This window comes from Ranitomeya variabilis, chromosome 4, assembly GCF_051348905.1.
Source record: "Ranitomeya variabilis isolate aRanVar5 chromosome 4, aRanVar5.hap1, whole genome shotgun sequence".
Classification (NCBI taxonomy): Eukaryota; Metazoa; Chordata; class Amphibia; order Anura; family Dendrobatidae; genus Ranitomeya; species Ranitomeya variabilis.
In genome coordinates, this window is record NC_135235.1 from 688,882,980 (window position 1) to 688,900,800 (window position 17,821).

At 41.2% G+C, this 17,821-nt stretch overlaps 1 protein-coding gene across 1 annotated transcript in view; it reads left to right on the forward strand.

Moving 5' to 3' along the window:
• The first annotated feature begins 264 nt into the window (after nt 1-264).
• LOC143767685 (uncharacterized) overlaps nt 265-17,821 on the forward strand; it is a 52,516-nt gene continuing 34,959 nt past the window's right edge. Inside the window, exon 1 of the mRNA XM_077256169.1 lies at nt 265-324. The gene's annotated coding sequence lies outside the window, so the exon portion shown is untranslated. The remainder of the gene's footprint in view (nt 325-17,821) is intronic.

The following is a 17,821-nucleotide window of genomic DNA, read 5'->3' on the forward strand; positions in this document are numbered from 1 at the left end:
CTTCACTCCGTACACCTCGTACACACGGCTCTGCTCCGTACACCTCGTACACACACGGCTCAGCTCCCTACACCTCGTACACACACGGCTCAGCTCCCTACACCTCGTACACACACGGCTCTGCTACATTCAGACTGTAAATCCCACCTGACCCCACACATAAACTTCCCCTCATCCAGCACCATGACAACCAGCACAGCAGAGTCCTGCACACACTGAGGCCCCTGATCATGTGACCCCTGACTCCTCCCCTCCTGTGATCTCATCACAGGTCCTGTGCGCACAGAACTGCCATATATTTGGCATAAACCTCTGCAAGTGAAGGTATGTGAAGACTCCCCATTACTGGCACACTAATATTAGAAATATATTGCTTGGTCTTCCAGACCTTATCTTGACCTCTACTGTTCCTGTTAACTGCTATTTCATAATTACATTTAGAACTGAGGAAAGGGCAACTTGAAAATGCTTTGCTATCTTCTTATATCCTTCTCCTGCTTTGTGGGCCTCCACCATTTTCAGAGTGCTAGGCAGCGGCTTAAAACTCATGGCTGCTATTTTTTGGCACAAGGTTAGAGGAGGCTGGGTTTTTACAAAGCTGGGAAATTTGCATCACCTGGCCTTTCCTAACAATGATAGTGAACAAGCCTTAACCCTAACAAGCTAATTAAGGTGTGAAACCCGGGTCAAAGATAACTGAGCACACAAATCTCCAAGCGTGCCCAAACTTTTTCATCACCCCCTTTTCCTTTTTGTACTTTTTAAAATGTAAAAAATGCCAATATATATTTATATCTAAAATACAAAGGAAATCTGTCATCTTTAACTTTAGGCCTTTTAGACATCATTTAATCTTTAACTTGCTTACATGTTCACAATAACAGCAAAAAGCATCTTTTACAATTGGGATAATTTTCAGTTTAGTACTTAGCAGCACATCTGCACTTTTATTATTTCCCTTTTTGCACAGTAAAATTGTACTCCCATATTTCCATTTTTCTTTTTAAAATATTTTTATTAGGTTTTTATTAGGTTTTGTATTAAAAACCAGGATTAGGGAAATGAGGGAGGGGAAGGGAAGGGTTAACAGTGGACAGAGGAAGGGATCAATAAAATTAGAGAACCCTAGTAACAGTCTCTAACAAACAAATACTGATTTGCAATTTGAAGAATGTTGTATGTAGATGTCATACTTAAATGTATACAATTCCGAGGAAAGAGGCACAAAATGGCAATTTTAAACCTTAAATTTGCTGTTCCAGATCTTCCATTTCTTAGAATATTTGTAAACACTGCTATTGTTAGCCGCAAATCTCCATTCCCGAGTGCTATGTTGGTGAATTTTGTCCAAAATATCTGAGAGTTTGCGTGTTTCGGCTTTTTTCCACCAGAATGCCAATGCATTTTTGACAACTAGGAGGATCTGTATGATGATATATCTAACCGAGGGGTCAAATTGCTCCACGTCAAGGGAAAGAAGCGCCCTTTGAGGGGGTGATCGTAAAGTTTTCAGAAAAGGAGTTAATATGGCGCGATACCTGGAACCAGAGATTTTTTATTTTCGGACAACCTCAAAATATGTGAAAGAGATCACCCCGTTGTCCGCAGTCTCTCCAACATAAGGGAGAGTGTTCCTGATTTATATGTGACAATTTGATGGAAGTTTGATACCATCTTGTCATAATTTTCAAATAGGACTCGTGGAACGCCATTGAAATGTTTGACTGGTATGCGTTTTTTATAGCGCTGTCCCATTGTTCAGTTCGCAAGTCTGTACCAAGGTCGGACTCCCACCTCTTCATATATACGTTTGGGTATTGGCTCTGATAATGAGTTATTGGCATAAATTCTAGCACTGGGTTCTGAATAAAGTGCAAAGACCGAGGAGAGGAATTTGTGATCAAAGCCAAGTTTATTATGAGTCGCTTTCAAATATGACCAGTTCAACCTGTCGAAGGCCTTTTCTGCATCTAGTGCCAGAAAGGCTGCTTGGGATTTTGAAGTTTTAGCTATGTTAATTAAATTTATTACCCTTCTGATCCCATCTGAGGCTTGACATCCTTCTGTAAAGCCAATTTGGTCTTCTGACAGTAGATAAGGGAGAATGTTCTTTAAACAATCCGCAAGTATTTTGGAGTAGAGTTTAATATCATTGTTAATAAGTGATATTGGTGTGTAGTTCTGTACCCACTCGGGGATCATAATAATCACTGCCTCCAACATCTCTTTGGGGAATGAACTTCAAGAGGATGCCAATTCAAAGACAGAGACCAGATGCGGGGCCAACAGTTTCGAGAATGATTTGAAATCTTCGTTAGAGAAGCTATCTGGTCCAGGTGCTTTTTGAGTCTTTAATTTGTTGATTGTGCTATTAGTGATGAGCGAGTATACTCGTTACTCGAGATTTCTCGAGCATGCTCGGGTGTCCTCCGTGTATTTTTTAGTGCTCGGATATTTAGTTTTCATCGCCGCAGCTGAATAATTTACATCTGTTAGCCAGCTTGATTACATGTGGGGATTCCCTAGCAAATAGGCAACCCACACATGTACTTATGCTGGCTAGTAGCTGTAAATCTTTCAGCTCCGTCAATGAAAACGAAATCTCCGAGCAGTCATAAATACTCGGAGGACACCCGAACGTGCTCGGGAAATTTCACGTAACGAGCAGGGTGGATAAAAATCAATGTTTTTTTTAAATAAATCAAAAAAATCGGATTTTTTTTATTTAAATCGGATTTTTTTGATTTAAATCGGATTTTTTTCAATAAACTGCTTTTTGAGGAAAATGTTTTACCATCCAAAGGTTCTTCCATCATGAGATAAAGCTGAGTTGCTTAACTCCGTAGAATAAAGGCTGTATATGTGTAACATTCACAATGCCATGCTCTTCCAGAGGTTTCTGAAGGATTAGTGGGCAGTTTCTCTCCTATATTATCACAGACGCTCGCTTTACTTACGCAGTTCTCAAAACTGAATTTGACTCCGCAGAGGTCCCAGCCTCTTCTTCACGGCAAAAATGTTACAACATGAACAGAGTTGAGAAAAAGACCTTAATCCTATTGTTCTACAAACCTATGAATACAGAATCAACCCCTTCAGTGCCAAGTCCAAGAAGTTAGACAATATGTTTCTGATTGTTTGGAGTGGAATAGATCTGCACAACACAAGAAGAATGTGAATCTAAGTGTGAGGAGGAGGAAGGGCAAGCAGACAAGAAAATGAAAGTGAAACTTTGAGCACAATACTGCAGCATAGCCACAGACAGACAAGTCTGGATCTGTTTGTGTGTACGATACGGTCTGAGGTTTATTACATTCTTTCCTTATAATGGCAGCAGGCCGTAAAAGAGACCCAGTTTGGGAATATTTTAATGAAGCTCCTTCGCCTATCGGTAAGGCAGGCATGCGTGCAAAATGCAAATGATGCAACTAAGAGATGCAAGGCCTGGTGGCGCGAATGAGGCAACATCATGAGAAGTGCGGTGATGAAGATGACCAAAGAAACACTTCTGAACAGGCAGGATCTTCAGGTTGGTAAACATTTTTATTGAATCCTATTTCTAAAGACTGAACGGTCATGTGTGAGAAAAATTATATTTCTTATTATTACTGCATGTTACTGTCATTTGGTACAGTTATGAAGAAAAACAAATATTCCTTTTGGGGCAGGGGCAGTGATGTGTTGTGTACAATAAGCAGAAATTGTATAAACAATAAAATAACAGCATTGACTTTTTTTGTTTAGGGGAATTCATGGATTCTGGAAACTATCCACCTCCAAGATCACCATCATCCTGTTCTACAGTTTCAGAGTTATCCATCCAGGATAGTGCTTCATTAGCAGCAGCATCATCATCATCAGACACCCACAGCCACATATCACCATCACCCAAAAGGAAGAAAAAACCTTTACCTCCTGGAACCACCATAGATAGGTTTGTGATAAGAACTAGCAGATTAGAAAAAGAGTTGATTGATGAAAAAATTGCCCAGTTTATTTATGCAACGAACTCTTCTTTCCGTCTGACTGAGAACCCACATTTCATTAATATGGTTCAGTCACTGAGACCAGGATACAGTCCACCCAGCAGAGCTGATGTTGCAGGGAAACTGCTGGATCAAGTGTATGACAGAGAAATGGAGCAATGTGCAACAGCTCTGGAGGGTAAAATTGTTAACCTAAGTATTGGTGGGTGGAGTAATGTCCACAATGATCCTATTGTATGTGCTTGTATAACAACAGAAGAAGGTAAAGTCTTCCTTGCACAAACAACTGATACGTCAGGAAATGCACACACAGCAGAATACTTACAAGAAGTGGCAGTAAAAGCTATAACGACATGTGAACAAAAATTCAAATGTCTAGTACGCAGTTTGGTCACTGACAATGCTGCAAACGTATCCAAGATGAGAAGAGATTTAGAAGAGCAGGGAGGGAATACAAAGCTGCTAATAACATATGGTTGCAGTGCTCATTTGCTGCACCTCTTAGCCAAAGACTTAAGTGTTCCACAAATAAAGGCTAATGTTGTTGAAATTGCTAAATACTACCGTAATAATCATTTTGCTGCAGCAGCTCTGAAAAGGATGGGTGGAACCAAGCTAACGCTCCCACAAGATGTTAGATGGAACTCTGTGGGGGACTGTTTTGAGCAGTATATCAAAAACTGGCCTATTCTGATGACACTTTGTGAAGAAAATCGAGATAAAATAGATGGCACTGTCACGGCCAAAATCCTCAACATTGGGCTTAAGAGAAATGTTGAACATATGCTGAGCTTCCTGAAACCCATCTCTCAAGCTTTAAACAAAATACAGAAAAATAGCTGTTTTATTGCGGATGCTGTTGAAATTTGGAAGGAACTGAGTGAACACTTAAAAACAGAACTACACATGGACAGAATTAAATTACAAGCAGTAAACAAACGAATGGGACAAGCACTGACTCCAGCTCATTTTTTGGCAAATATTGTCAATATCCAATATCAGGGTCAAAACTTAAGTGCTGAGGAAGAGGAGTTAGCTATGACATGGGTATCCAGCAATCATCCATCTTTAATGCCAACTATAATAAACTTCAGAGCTAAGGGGGAACCATTCAAGAAATATATGTTTGCTGAAGATATTTTAAGGAAGGTCACACCAGTAAACTGGTGGAAGTCACTTAAGCGCTTGGATTTAGAGACTGTTCAAGTAATGATTTCACTTTTAACAGCAGTAGCTTCTTCTGCAGGCGTTGAAAGAATATTCTCTTCCTTTGGACTCATTCATTCTAAATTGAGAAATCGGTTGGGACCCAATAAAGCAGGAAAGCTTGTTTTTCTTTTCCAGATTATGAATAGGAACAAAGAAGAAGATGATGATGATGAAGATGACGACAAGTGAGCTACAGAGGACAGCAGGGACAGTAGTATTTAAGTTTTTCATGTGTCGGCTGGGCTGACAGTCTAAGTTTCTTAAAATATATATATATATTGTTTAGCCAAATTAGTTAACAAACATGGATGTTTGTTTAAGCAAATAACTTATGCTGTAATGTTGTTATTGTTTCAGTTGAATAAATCTATTTAAATTGTTATTAAGGTCAGGATTATTTTTCTCCTTCCTAAGTACAACAGAACAGTGGTGTCCAAATATGAATGATTAACCCATTAAACTGGGGAGAAAAAAGTAATATAAAAAGTGATTCTAAAAATCTTCATCTACTTGCATGTTAAAGTAGCAAGAACTAGTTTAGGTAGAAACTTTGATTTAAATCACTGATTTAAATCAAGCCTTACTGACTAGTGATTTAAATCGTGATTTAAATCAGTTAGATTTAAATCAAATCCACCCTGGTAACGAGTATATTCGCTCATTACTACTAACTATCTCTTTCTCTGAGAATGGATTATTAATATATTGCAAATCTGTCTGAGTTATTTTTGGGAGATTGATTTCCATTAAAAAGGCATTAGTGGAGTTTGGATCTACGGTAGGAGTTGAAGGGTTATCTTTCAGGTTATATAAGTTGTGAAAGAACTCTGCAAAGGATTTGACTATGTCCTTTTGGGCATCTTGGCTTCTCCTGAAGGGGAGGTAATTTTGTTTATTCTTCTATTAATTCTTTCTTTTTTGAGTTTTGCCATCATGTATTTAGTTGACTTGTTTAAAGATGAGTATACTGTAAACTTTGAAGCTTTGATAACTGATTCGTATTCTTGGAAAATTTCTGATCTTAAATTTTGTATTAGATTTAAAATTTCTGCCTGGATAGTAGTGGAAGGTACTTTCAGATTATTTTATTGTTCCTCTTTTTCACTTATTTGGGCTTGCAGATTGGTAATTTTTTATTTGTTCCTTTTTTTGTATCTTTACGAGATCTGATTATGGCCTCCTCTGAGGACTGCCTTATGCGCATTCCACAGTGTGAAAGCGTCTATCTGGTCAGACAAATTTTCTTTAAAGTAGTTATTTATAAGTTTTTCTATTTCAAGTTTAAATTCTGGGATTTTAAATAATGTTGGATTGCTTTTCCAGAGATGAGTAAATTCAGGAGAGGGGCCCAAGAGAAATCCTGCAAGCACTGGTGTATGATCAGATAAGTTTTCTTCAGAAATTTTATATTTTTAAACTTGGTCAGGGTAAATATATTTGTAAGAATTAAGTCTATGCAGGAGGACGTCTTATGCACATCTGAAAAGTGGGAATATTCGCAGAACGAGGTATTTAAGCATCGGAAGGTATAGTAGAGCTCATTCTGAACTAGCCAATTTTTTTGCGCCAGTGCCTTGTAGCGAACTGAGGAGGAGGAGTCTAAAGTGCTGTCAGGAACCATGTTAAAATCTCCTAACAGTATAAGATCCCTGGATTTGATTTTGTTCACTTTCTTTTGTAATTTGTTCGGGAATGAAATATGTGTCGCATGTTTGGGACATATATACACTGTGTTCCAAATTATTATGCAAATAATATTTCCTCATATTTTCTCTAAATTACCTATCTGAATTGCAGTCATTGTTATTTTCCAGTCATCTACTAATCTAGTATAATTGCAATGTTTTGGAACAAACTGCCTATGAAAACAGTATCTTTTTTAAAAAAAAAAAAAACACTCAAAATGCATGTTCCAAATTATTATGCACAGCAGAGTTTTCAACCTTTTTTTAAAATTTTGAACAAAAAAATGGTCAATTGTGAAGTTATAAGCATTATTATCAGCTTATTACAAAATGAAATCAAACAGTTTTCAAGAGAAAACTTTATTCTAGGTGATGTTTCATTTGCACATAGGACCGCTTGTTCGAAAGAAGCTTCTGAACTCTCTCGTCCATTGAATTTGTCAGTTTTTGGATGACTTCTGCTTCAATTGTTTTGCATGTGGATAGAATACCCTCCCAGAGCTGTTGCTTAGATGTGAATTGCCTCCCGCCATCATAGACACTCCTTTTGATGATGCTCCAGAGGTTCTCAATGGGGTTGAGGTCAGGGGAAGATGGTGGCTACACCATAAGTTTGTCCTCTTTTATGCCCATAGCAGCCAGAGATGCAGATGCGTTTTTTGCAGCATGAGACGGTGCATTATCATGCATGAAAATGATCTTGCTGCGGAAAGCACGGTTCTTCCTCTTGAACCATGGCAGGAAGTGTTGTTTTAGAAACTCCACATAGATTATGGAGCTCATCTTTACCCCTTCAGGGATCATAAAGGGGCCGACAATCTCTCTCCCCATGTTTCCAGCCCAAAACATTACTCCACCTCCTCCTTGTTGGCGCCTTAGCCGTGTTTTCATGGGGTGACCATCAACCAGCCATCCATCTGGACCATTGAGCGTTGCACGGCACTCATCAGTGAACAAAACAGTTTGGAAGTCAGTCTTCATGTATCGTTTGGCCCACTGGAGCCGTTTCTGCTTGTGTGCAGTGGATAGAGGTGGTCGACAAGATGGCTTATGCACAGCTGCAAACCTCTGAAGGACCCTGCATCTTGTTGTTCTGGGGACGTTGGAGGCACCAGCAGCTTCAAAAACTTGTCTGCTGCTTTTGCAAGGCATTTTTGCAGCTGCTCTTTTTTAACCTTACGCAATTGCCTGTTGGAAAGAGTCCTCAATTTTTCCTTATCAGCACGCACACGTGTGTGCTGGGAATCAGCTACATACTTCTTGATTGTGCGATGATCACGATGAAGTGTATTGGCAATGTTGATTGTAGTCATGCCTTGTCCTAAATACTCCACAATTTGTTGCTTCTCAGCAGCCGACACATCCTTTTTCTTTCCCATTTTGGCAAAAAATGTAGGCTGCTTAATAATGTGGAACAGCCTTCTTAAGTAGTCTTGCCTTTATTTGGACACACCTGCCAAACTAATTTGCACAGGTATCTGCAATTGCTTTCAGTGATATAAAGAGCCCTGACACACACCACCATCAATGAGTTTAAATGACAAACAAAAAAATTCTAACCTTATCACTCCTAAACTCTTTGTGCATAATAATTTGGAACACAGTGTATATTCACTACTGTGCAAGGCTTGTTATTTATTGGGCATATAAGGATATGATACCTACCTAAAGAGTTTGTTATCTGCTTGATAAACTGGAATGGGACAGGGCTACTTACCATCGTGATGACGCCTGCTTTTTGGAAGAACACGATTTGAATACATGGGAAAAATTTTTGTGTTGGAAGACTGGTTGGTGGTCAATTGCCATTTTAACCTCCTGCAAACATACAAGCTCAGCATGGGTGTGGTTAATCTCTTTCCATACAGCAAATCTCTTATTGGGGCTATTGAGACCCCTAACATTGTATGACAAAATATTTATTAACAAATAAAAGACAATGCATTACTAGTAAAGGAAAAAGGGAGAGAAAAAAATTATAGACTACAATTGGCCTTTTAACGTGTGCCAAAACAGTTTAACTTACAAACAATAGTAGTTTTCCTGGAGGACTCCAAACCAGTTGGTATCTTACCTTAGGGTACCGTCTCACATAACGATTTACCAACGATCACGACCAGCGATACGACCTGGCCGTGATCGTTGGTAAGTGGTTGTGTGGTCGCTGGAGAGCTGTCACACAGTCAGCTCTCCAGCGACCAACGATGCCGAAGGCCCCGGGTAACCAGGGTAAACATCGGGTTACTAAGCGCAGGGCCGTGCTTAGTAACCCGATGTTTACCGTGGTTACCAGCGTAAAAGTAAAAAACAAACAAACCGTACATACTCACATTCCGGTGTCTGTCCCCCGGCGTTCTGCTTCTCTCCACTGTGTCTGTGCCAGCCGGAAAGCACAGCGGTGACGTCACCGCTGTGCTCGCTTTCCGGCCGGCCGGCGCTCACAGTGCAGAGAAGCAGAACGCCGGGGGACAGACACCGGAATGTAAGTATGTACTGTTTGGGTTTTTTTACTTTTACGCTGGTAACCACGGTAAACATCGGGTTACTAAGCGCGGCCCTGCGCTTAGTAACCCGATGTTTACCCTGGTTACAAGCGAACGCATCGTTGGATCGCTGTCACACACAACGATCCAGCGATGACAGCGGGAGATCCAGCGACGAAAGAAAGTTCCAAACGATCTGCTACGACGTACGATTCTCAGCAGGGTCCCTGATCGCTGCTGCGTGTCAGACACAGCGATATCGTATGGATATCGCTGGAACGTCACGGATCGTACCGTCGTAGCGACCAAAGTGCCACTGTGTGACGGTACTTTTAGTGTGAGGGAAAAAAAGCAACCCAATAATTTGTGGCTAAGATCCCACCAAGACATCATTATTCAGAGTTTGATTGACAATATAAAGAGAATGTTTTCCCCTCCTAACCCTTATCCTTAAACGCTGGTTATTCCATAATGAAAATGTATGAACCTTGAACCCTCTTGGGGTGAGTTAATTGGATAATTTTTGTTGTTATATGAAACCAGGAGCTTTGTGGGGAAACCCCACCTGTAGGGAACCCTAAGTTCTCTGAGTTTTGAAGTCACTTCTTTGAAGGACCTTCGTGCATCCATTGTTGCCTTTGAGAAATCTGAGAAAATCTTACTATTTTATATGGTTCAGGAAAGGAGCCCCTCTCTATGATGCTTTTTAAAATTCTTTCTTTGGTTTAAAAAAAATGAATTCTGAGGATGGTATTTCCTGGTTTATCCTGGGGAATCCCATGGGGACATGGGAGACGGTGGATACGGTCAATATTTAGTTCCAAATCTGACTGTCAGTATTCCGGGTTTTCCAAATCACCTTGTGAATGATCTTGCCCTTTGTTAAGATGGAGTTTGCTGTTTTTGTCTGCTCTACTTCCTGTTCGTTTGTTTAAAACCCGCTTCAGGTGTCAGTTTCCTTGCTGGAGTATTCTGCTTCTATTCCCCTTCAGCTCAGCTGCTTGTTCTGAGTGTGCCTCTACCTCTGGCTCTGGACATTCTCTGTATATGTAAGCTACACTCTCTATGTTATCATTAGTCTGTTGACTTTGGGACTTAACTATTGGCTCACTCCTCCTGGTAAGAACTGTGTTTTTAAACTGTGTTTCTGGACTATGCTTCTGGACTGTGTGTTGCTACTTAATCCTTCATTTACTCCCCCCCCCCCCCCCCCCCCGGTGGGAGCTGTTGGAACCAACACCAGTATAATACTTTAATGTGAACCTGTTTCTGGACTTATCTGTGTTTATGCCACATCTGGAATCAACTTGTGAACTAGTTTCTGGACTTACCAGTGTTCATGCCACACCTGGGATTAACGTGTGGACTTGTTCTGGACTTCCCTGTGTTTACTTCATACCTGAATTTGACTCTTTCTGCACCGACAGTGTTTTGGATCTGCACCACGTCACCTGCCACACTCACCTTTTGATCACCTTGCTGAGGACTCTGCCTTAAGAACTCTGCTGATTTGCTGTATATGTTTCAAGGACTTGTTTCATTGCAGGTCACTGTGGGTTATCAGTATATTGTTTTGGGTGTTATTGCTGTTGTACAAATACACTATTTGCACTAAAGAAACCCCTCTATGAACACATTGCCCCACGCTATCAAAATCCTCGAGTTCCTACAATAGTATTACACTGACAAATTGGGTAACAATTTTTTGAATAAGTTTTTCATGTAGCCTGAGAGATCATTTTGAGGAACTGATTCTGGATGCCTCTAATCTTTAAATTGTTCCCCCTGTTACGATCTTCCAGATTGGTTAATTTGTTTTTGAGAGACAAAACTTCTGCCTGCAGGTTTGAGTTCTGTTTGGAAAGATAAATGGTATCCTTCTCCACCAGAGTCAGCCTTTTTTCATTTTTTTCGAACCTCTGATTGAAGCTACTGCATGCCTCCTGGAGAGCCTAAGCGTATGTCTCAAGCCCGATTCTCATAGAGTCACTGAAGGATTTAAAGAGGCCAGCCAAAAATCCCTAGATGAATATCTTGGTTCCAGTAAACTGTTTACTGGAACCAAGATATTCATCTAGGATAAAAGAGGGAGTTGGGGCTGCCGTTGGTAAAATGGAGGCAGCGTGATCCTTTTAAATCCTCTGGTTCTCTGGGCTATTGTTAGGTGAGCAATCATCTGAAAGGCTATCTGACTCATCTGTAGAAGGGTTAGCTTTATTCTCTTGGTCACTAAGACCCTTTATTTTATATGATTTAGTGGTGTCCATTTCCTCTGTAGGTATCACAGATGGCGTCAGTGGTTTGGTGTTTCCTTTAGGGTATGTGCACACGTCAGGATTTCTTGCAGAAATTTCCTGAAGAAAACCGGAAGCTTTCTGCAAGAAATACGCTTTTTTTTTTTTGCGTTTTTTTCCTGTTTTTTTCGCGGTTTTTTTAGCATTTTGCAAGCGAAATTAGCTTGCAGAATGCTAAAGTTTTCCAAGCGATCTGTAGCATCGCTTGGAAAACTGACTGACAGGTTGGTCACACTTGTCAAACCTACTTTTGCCTGTGCAGCATCAATAGTAAAAGATAGAATGTTTAAAAATAATAAAAAAATAAAAAAAATGGTTATACTCACCTGCAGACAGCCGATCTCCTCAGCGGCGTCCGTTCCTATAGATGGTGTGTGTGCAGGACCTTCGATGACGTTGCGGTCACGTGAGCGGTCACATGAGCGGTCACGCGACCAATCACAAGACCGCGACGTCATCGCAGGTCCTTCACACACACCATCTATAAGAACGGAAGCGGCAGCATGCACCGCTGAGAGGCGGGAAGACTCCGGGGCCATCGAAGGTGAGTATATCACTATTTTTTATTTTAATTCTTTTTTTTTACCAATTATATGGTGCCCAGTCCGTGGAGGAGAGTCTCCTCTCCACCCTGGGTACCAACCGCACATAATCTGCCCACCATGCGGGAAGTAAGCAGATCAATGCATTCCTAGGTGTGCGGAATCCCCGCAATTCCGCAAATTTAATGAACATGTTGCTTTTTTTTCCGCAATGCGATTTTTTCGCGGAAAAAAATGCAACATTTGCACAAGAAATGCGGAATACACTGTAAATAATAGGAGTCATATGTAAGCGTTTTTTTTCGCGTTTTTATCACGTTTTTATAGCGAAAAAACGCGGGAAAAAAACGCGAAAAATACTGAACGTGTGCACATGGCCTTAGTGTCACTTTTGAAAGAAGGTGAGCTGGGATTTGTTTTAGTTGTTGGGTTTTTTGGGCCAAGCCCTCCTTTAATTGTCTTATTATATGTCGGGATATATGATTGTTTTGGATAGGAAGGATTTGGTTCATCTCCTTTTAGTGGAGACCTAGATTTAATAGGACTTAATAGGTTGGGGAAGTCCTCGTATGATTTTGAGAGAGCTCCCAGGGAGGTCTGTCTGTTTTTTTGAGATTTGTTTTTGAACTTCCCTCCAGCTGGCTCCATTTTAAGTCCACTGCCCCCAACAAGCCGTCCCGTCAACCAGTAATTTTCACGAGAGCTGTATATGATAGTACAGTTCAAGTTTATATGTAGAATTTTTAACCTGCGATATAGAATAATACAAATGAGATTTCAATATACTTGCAATAGAATTAAAGTTAACAAATAGACAAGTGGGTACACTATGACCATACAGTATTTGCAAAGGAGGTAGATAGGCAAGTAGGTCAGGAGAGTGATCCCTTTAAGTAGATAGAGATGTTACAATGATGTAGATGGCTGTTTCCCAATAAGGAGATATGTTGTGTGAAGATAAACAACCAATCTTTTCATTGATACAGGCTTATATATCTTATTTATAAGGGTCTCAGGTGCAAGAGGGTGAACTCTGGTGTAGTACAATGCCAGGTAGACTTTACTCCTCAAGCCATGTGGTGCCACAGGATAAGATTTATAATGAAGATGCCTTTAAGTAGACTGCAAGGTTAAGGCAATATAGACAAAGTAGAGTATCTGCTCTGGTTTATTTATAATATATATTAGGACTCCCAGAGTTAGTTATATCTCGGGTCTTTAACCTAGGCGCTCAATACAGTACTGTTGCCTCCCGTATATAGGTTAAATTGCTTCAGTGATTATCTGTCATCCCAAACAGGATGTTGTGTGAATCTTATAGGAGGAAATGCAGGCCTATTGGTTTTCAGACTTATCCTCCCTGTCAGCACTGAGCAGCACCGAGTCCCCCTTTATTCTGTTATGCTTGGGGCCTTCCCTACACCGTCCCTCGGTTAGTCCTGCTGGGAGGATTCCCTTGTACCTTAGGGTCTGCCGCCACCGGATTCTTTGCACCGCTTCTTGATGGGTCCCAGTAGGCAACACCGGATCTGTTACTGACCACAGGGCTCCTCACAAGAGGCTCACCGGCAGACTTTGCAGTCTCCTCTGTGTTGTGCTGCAACTAGATGCGAAGAGTGCTGAGAGCCGCTGTCACGTCTGAGCCTGGGTCTGTTGCAAGATGGCCCCGGGATGTGGCTGGAACTACTTTCTGCACCTCGCGGTAAGCACAGCCCGGTGCGTTGCAGGCCCGCCGCCGTTATTGAGTGAGATCTCCATTGTGCCTCACCTTAAGAGGTTGCTGTGGGTCCCTTAATGCTGGGGAAGTCCGTCTTGTGTGTCCTCTGGGTGGATAACGCTGGCACTATGGCGCAGAAGTGCTCCACAAAGATTAAATGATGAGAGAGAGGATCCCTCCGCCTCTCCTGCACCACTGTTGTCCTCAGCTTTTAAAACGCTGTGTCTTCTGATTTCTTTGTCCAAAAACCCCGATTTTGGTATCAATATGGTCCAGGCATGATGAGAAACAGTTCTGGATTAGGAAGGGCCAGTTAGATAATCCTCTTGTTAGCTTTGTGAGTCGCTTTTAAGATGCCAGGGTGGGAGCTCAGACCTTCTGCCTCCTACATAGCCAGAGCTCAAGCCACGCTCCCCCATATCTTCATGTTTCTTAATTGTTTATCCACACTTTAACACTAAACAGCTCACCTCTAATATTCACACATATTAATAGGTAGCTCATAGAGGAAACACTTTCTTCACCACTCCCCCTCTATATGTATAATGCGTCCTTTTTCATGTTTAGCTCCATACATATCAGGCCCAGCACCCATTATACATTTCCTTGTCATTCTATTTACTGACAGCACATTATATATCCTTGGGATAACGGAGCGCAGGCTTCTTTGGACCACGCCTCATGACCTGCTTGTCTTCAGCTACCGGACCCCGCTGGCACGTAGTGCAGTTGTTACTATGACCTCGATACTGGGCACTTTCACCACTCATAACTGTCTACATTCACAGCTGAAATAGTTGTCCTATCTTTTCAGTATACGTAGCGGTTCCCAAGTTGGTTGCCACTTAGAATGATTCAACCATTTATGGTGAATACAATTTCTTGTTCTCCATCCTATGCTACAGGTCATTGGCAGCGTGTTGTGTTACACTTTTTATGCAAGTTAATCAGCTCTTCTGGTCTCATTACCACAGGATTACATGATCTCACTGGAGTTAAAGGGAAACTGTCACCAGATTTGGCAGATATAAGATACGGCCACCACCTTTCAGGGCTTATCTACAGCATTCCATAATTAAGCATAGAAATTCCAATAGACAGCATTGGTGGCGCATATAGATCACACCAATATTAACCCCTTCACCCCCAAGGGTGGTTTGCACGTTAATGACCGGGCCAATTTTTACAATTCTGACCACTGTCCCTTTGAGGTTATAACTCTGGAACGCTTCAACGGATCTTGGCGATTCTGACATTGTTTTCTCGTGACATATTGTACTTCATGATAGTGGTAAAATTTCTTTGATATAACTTGCGTTTATTTGTAAAAAAAAACGAATATTTGGCGAAAATTTTGAAAATTTTGCAATTTTCCAACTTTGAATTTTTATGCCCTTAAATCACAGACATATGTCATGCAAAATACTTAATAAGTAACATTTCCCACATGTCTACTTTACATCAGCACAATTTTGGAACCAAAAATTGTTTTGGTGACGGAGTTATAAGGGTTAAAAGTTGACCAGCAATTTCTCATTTTTACAACACCATTTTTTTTTAGGGACCACATCTCATTTGAAGTCATTTTGAGGGGTCTATATGACAGAAAATACCCAAGTGTGACACCATTCTAAAAACTGCACCCCTCAAGGTACTCAAAACCACTTTCAAGAAGTTTATTAACCCTTCAGGTGTTTCACAGGAATTTTTGGAATGTTTAAATAAAAATAAACATTTAACTTTTTTTCACAGGAGAAAATAGACCCCAAAATTATTTGTCCTGAGTACGCTGATACCCCATATGTGGGGGTAAACCACTGTTTGGGCGCATGGCAGAGCTCGGAAGGAAAGGAGCGCCATTTGACTTTTCAATGCAAAATTGACTGGAATTGAGATGGGACGCCATGTTGCATTTGGAGAGCCCCTGATGTGCCTAAACATTGAAACCCCCCACAAGTGACACCATTTTGGAAAGTAGACCCCTTAAGGAACTTATCTAGATGTGTGTTGAGCACTTTGACCCAACAATTGCTTCACAGAAGTTTATAATGCAGAGCCGTAAAAATACAAAATCATATTTTTTCACAAAAATGATCTTTTCGCCCCCATTTTTTTATTTCCCCAAGGGTAAGAGAAGAAATTAGACCACAAAAGTTGTTGTGCAATTTGTCCTGAGTACGACGATACCCCATATGTGGGGGTAAAGCACTGTTTGGGCGCATAGCAGAGCTCGGAAGGGAAGGAGCGCTATTTTACTTTTCAATGCAAAATTGACTGGAATTAAGATGGGATGCCATGTTGCGTTTGGAGAGCCCCTGATGTGCCTAAACATTAAAAACCCCCACAAGTGACACCATTTTGGAAAGTAGACCCCCTAAGGAACTTATCTAGATGTGTTTTGAGAGCTTTGAACCCCCAAGTGTTTCATTACAGTTTATAACGCAGAGCCGTGAAAATAAAAATTCTTTTTTTTTTCACAAAAATGATTTTTTAGCCCCTAGTTTTGTAATTTCACAAGGGTATCAGGATAAATTGGACCCCAAAAGTTGTTGTCCAATTTGTCCTGAGTACAGTGATACCCCATATGTGGGGGGGAACCACTGTTTGGGCGCATGACAGAGCTTGGAATGGAAGGAGCGCCATTTGGAATGCAGACTTAAATGGATTGGTCTGCAGGCGTCACGTTGCATTTGCAGAGCCCCTGATGTACCCAAACAGTACAAACCCCCCACAAGTGACCCCATATTGGAAACTAGACCCCCCAAGGAACTTATCTAGATGTGTTGTGAGAACTTTGAACCCCCAAGTGTTTCACTACAGTTTACAACGCAGAGCCGTGAAAATAAAAAATCCTTTTTTTCCCACAAAACTTATTTTTTGGCCCCCAGTTTTGTATTTTCCCAAGGGTAGCAGGAGAAATTGGACCCCAAAAGATGATGTCCAATTTGTCCTGAGTACGCTGATACCCCATATGTTGGGGTAAACCCCTGTTTGGGCACACGGGAAAGCTCTGAAGGGAAGGAGCACTGTTTTCCTTTTTCAACGCAGAATTGGCTGGAATTCAGATCGGATGCCATGTCCCGTTTGGAGAGCCCCTGATGTGCCTAAACAGTGGAAACCCCCCAATTATAACTGAAACCCTAATCCAAACACACCCCTTACCCTAATCCCAACAGTAACCCTAACCACTCCTCTAACCCAGACACACCCAACCCTATTCCCAACCGTAAATGTAATCCAAACCCTAACCCTATCTTTAGCCCCAACCCTAACTGTAGCCCCAACCCTAACCCTAACCCTAGCCCTAACCCTAGCAATAACCCTAGCCCCATCACTAGCCGTAACACTAGCCCTAACCCTAGCCCTAACCCTAGCCCTAACCCTAGCCCCAACCCTAGCCCTAACCCTAACCCTTGCCCTAACCCTTGCCCTAACCCTTGCCCTAACCCTTGCCCTAACCCTAGCCCTAACTCTAGTCCTAACTCTAGCCCTAACTCTAGTCCTAACTCTAGCCCTAACCCTAACCCTAATGGGAAAATGGAAATAAATACATTTTTTAATTTTTTTATTTTTCCCTAACTAAGGGGGTGATGAAGGGGGGTTTGATTTACTTTTATAGCGGGTTTTTATGATTGGCAGCCGTCACACACTGAAAGACGCTTTTCATTGCAAAAAATATTTTTTGCGTTACCACATTTTGAGAGCTGTAATTTTTCCATTTTCGAGTCCACAGAGTCATGTGAGATCTTGTTTTTTGCAGGACGAGTTGACGTTTTTATTGGTAACATTTTCGGACACATGACATTTTTTGGTCGCTTTTTATTCCGATTTTTGTGAGGCAGAGTGATCAAAAACCAGCTATTCATGAATTTGTTTTGGGGGAGGCGTTTATACCGTTCCGCTTT